Source organism: Arachis duranensis, chromosome 4 (genome assembly GCF_000817695.3).
Source record: "Arachis duranensis cultivar V14167 chromosome 4, aradu.V14167.gnm2.J7QH, whole genome shotgun sequence".
In the NCBI taxonomy this organism is placed as follows: domain Eukaryota; kingdom Viridiplantae; phylum Streptophyta; class Magnoliopsida; order Fabales; family Fabaceae; genus Arachis; species Arachis duranensis.
This window is the reverse complement of record NC_029775.3, coordinates 16,125,295-16,128,796: the sequence shown is the minus strand read 5'-3', so window position 1 is coordinate 16,128,796 and position 3,502 is coordinate 16,125,295. Positions and strand designations below refer to the sequence as shown.

The 3,502-nt window shown below is 35.9% G+C and overlaps 1 long non-coding RNA gene across 1 annotated transcript; it reads left to right on the top strand.

The window, feature by feature from the left end:
• Positions 1 to 490: 490 nt before the first annotated feature.
• Positions 491 to 1,387, top strand: LOC107483549 (uncharacterized). Its single transcript, XR_008008131.1, has 3 exons — positions 491 to 725; positions 907 to 985; positions 1,147 to 1,387. It is a non-coding gene; the product is annotated as an uncharacterized LOC107483549 (long non-coding RNA).
• The last annotated feature ends 2,115 nt before the right edge of the window (positions 1,388 to 3,502 follow it).

The following is a 3,502-nucleotide window of genomic DNA, read 5'->3' as shown; positions in this document are numbered from 1 at the left end:
GTTAGGTTTAGTTTTCTTGTTACTGATAGGGACTTGTAGTAATATTAAAATACTTAATCATTTCTAATATTTTGAAATTTTGGGATTCTGGTCTATAAGAATGTAGATAAATATAATTATGTTGTATAAAGTCATAAACTAAAAGGATTTGATAGATGCCAATTAAGTTGTTTCATAATCAGTAATAGAAAATTTGAAATGTAGAAGACAGAATACTAATATTTTTATGCTCATTTTCTATATGGAAAGGAAGCAAAATCTGCAAACTAATGTTTATTTTGTTTGAAATCAATTATCATAGAACTCTGTCTTCACTCTTCAAAATTTGCAACAAGCTCTTTTTACAACATGCAAGATTATTAACAAGTTCGCGAGTTATGTCATATGATTGAAGTTTATCTAAGCTCTGAGATTTGGTGAACTTTCGAGTTTGATAACCTTGCCAATATAACAGGATTCAGAGAACAAAAGCTCGAAAGATAAGAAGAAGAAGAAAGGCCTAGGAAAACTAAGGCATGGAGAGACCAATTCATTCATCCCCCTTTTCAGAGAGCCAAGCAGCATTGAGAGAATCTTTGGCGACTTCGAAAGAGAGCAACAATTACTATCTGTAAGGCCTCCAACGCCTCTGGAGCAACCAAAACCAGCCCCTGTTGTCCCTCCTAGAGCTGCTTCTCCAAGGGCTCCTTCTCCGAGGGATCCATCTCCAAGAGCTGCGTCTTTTAGTAAGTTTCGAGTTTCTTTTAGTTTTGCTTCCTGCTTTCTTGTTGCGACTACATTTGAGTTGCTGATATGAATGGGATCAACTTTGTATGACTTGCTGATATCTTAGTCTTCTATAACTTATTTTATCTACCAATTAGAACTACTGCATTATTTATTTTTATTTATTTTCTCCTGCTCTAGTTGAGAATGTTCGAGGAGATGGGCTTCAAGGTTGATCACTCCAGTCCTATATATAAGCGCTTTCGTCTGAAAATACTTGGTATGGAACTACACCTAATGTCTTGCTACTTCTTTGTGGTGACTACACTGTGCTGAAACCTCTGTGATGCAGCCGGTGCCTGAACTGAAGAAGAGTCGCCTTGTTTACAATTAGTTCTTCTATGATCTTACTGATTTTTTCCCTTTTTTGTTATATTTTAGGCCCATTTGAATCCGGAATAACTAGTACTAATTTGCCAGCATCTGGTGGAAAAGGTAGGAGTGCAATTGCTGAAGTTATTACTGCCTCCATCCTTTCAAGACTTCACATTCTGGCACATTTTGATTACAATATTTAAATAGATTGCTCGTTCTTTTTGTGTCTCCTCAATCAGTTTCTTTTTCCTGATTGTTTTTCGTTTCCAAGGTGAATTTAACAAAGGCAGAAAGGGAGATAAGGTTGCAAATGGAAAGGCTAATGCTTCAAAAAGTCCATTAGACCCTGGAATTGATCAAAGTTGGTGCTTGACTTGGTTATACCTTCTTTATGATTTATACCTACATCTTGACTCTCATTTATGATCTATTCATTTTGGTTTAGTCACTGAACTAATCAAATCTGCATTACATAAACTCTGCTTTAACTAATATCTACAATGTTACTCCTATTTGGTTGGCTTATGCTGAACTTCCAGAAAATATAAAATGCCTAATGGGAAGGAATGAGGGATGTTATGTTAGGCCAATTTCCCTTTGCCAAAATTTAAAAGTAGAATGTGTTTATCAATCTCTACTAATCATGATTTTCTTACTATACTTTTAGGTACATAGATGGCCAAGAATGGGAGGGCATAGATTCATAGGAATTAGATTTTTGCATCAATTTGGTGTCTATGGATTGCAACAAGTAGCAAGATATTTAGAGACAAAATGGTTAACAGGAGTGAAAGCTCTATAGCTATGAGTGCCTTCCATGTAGATTACACACCTGAGAAAAGTGGTTTTTATGATATACATGTATATTGTGGGAATGTCTTATTGAATAAGGGTCATACACTCAGAAAAGAAGTAAAAGCAGGTAAAGAATTAGTTTGCATTTTTGCATTTGACCAAAAAAAAAAGATTTCAACTTTAACATATAAGAATGTTTAGCTAGGAAAGATCAATTGTTTCTGTAGAGAGAAATGGTTTCTACTTTATAGTGCTTGATTTTGGTGTAGGTGAAGTTAATGGTTCCTTATCAAATGTGGTCAAGTTTTCTTTTAAGGTGGCAAAAATGTCAGAAAATGAAATACTAGTGCAGCTTATGGATTCATTTGCAAACCCGTTCTTGCACAACAATCAAGGTTGAAGTTGGAGACTACTTCAGCTAACAAATCTCTTTTTCAAACTTTGGACATTAAGGATAACAAGGATGGTTCATACAATTGTACCTATATGGCTAAAGATGTTGGAACTTATGAGATTTATTCTTCCTTTGATGGCAAGGATATCCTGCCATGTCCCTTCAGTATCAATGTGTATAGCAGTAAGTTCAAATTGCATTATGTTGAGTTAAGAAATTAACTAAATTAATTAGTGATGACAAACATTATTTTTGGGCAAAATAAATAATTAAGTGTTGATTATTTATAGCTACATATTAACTAATTGTTTATTGTTGCAGGCCTAATGTTAATAGCCCAAATGGAATAAAAAGCAATCAGCAAGAATATTGGGCTGAAAGCAAAATAAAGAGCCCAAGCAAAAGCAAAGAAAGAAGCCAAAGAAATCAAATCGGGCCAAGCATACCAATACCCGATCCAAGCCCGATCTGATTTCAGAAATGCAAATCCCTCTCTTTTGCTTAACCAAAAGCAACGTTCATCTCTCTCTCTCTGACCAAGTCAAATCAGTTTAAGAAAAGTAAGAAAGAGAAAGAGAGAAAGAGCTTCTTCACCAAGATAGTCACCAAAGAAGCAAGAAAGAGAAACTAAGCTTGATAGGCAGAAGTCATCTCAACAAATCCAAACCAAATCAAGCTTAGGTTATAGGTAAATCTTTTCCTCATACATGCAACTCAGTCTCATCTCTTTTTCCAAACTCTCTGCTCTATCCGAAATGGGATACTTGGGAAAGAGGATTTCTGTTCTTCCCTGGTGTGTATCTACGGTCTTAAAAAAGACTTGGGGACCAAGTTGGTTTTCAAGGGTTCAGATCAAGTTGACCATTGGAAGATTTCTATGGTTGCTGTTTTATGGCTTTCGGCCAAGATGAGGAAGTCAGAAGGAGAGTTTCTATTCTGAGGATTATTGAGAAAAAGTAAATCTGTGGTTGGTGAAGCTCAAGGCTCAAGGTGTTAACCTTGGGAGAAGGTCCCAACAACATGCAAGGAGAATAAAAGAAGACTTCTTGCTCATTCTGAACCAAGGAGAGAAAACCAGAGAGTGAGAACAGTGTTCTGTTGAGAAGTTCCTCTACTTGGATAATGCTTTCTTTCAAAGAAGCATTCAGCCAATACTGAAGAACTGCATCTGAGGTTTGCGAATCTGGTTTTACACATAGCAAAGAGGCTGTTGATGAAGTCAATCTCCTTCAT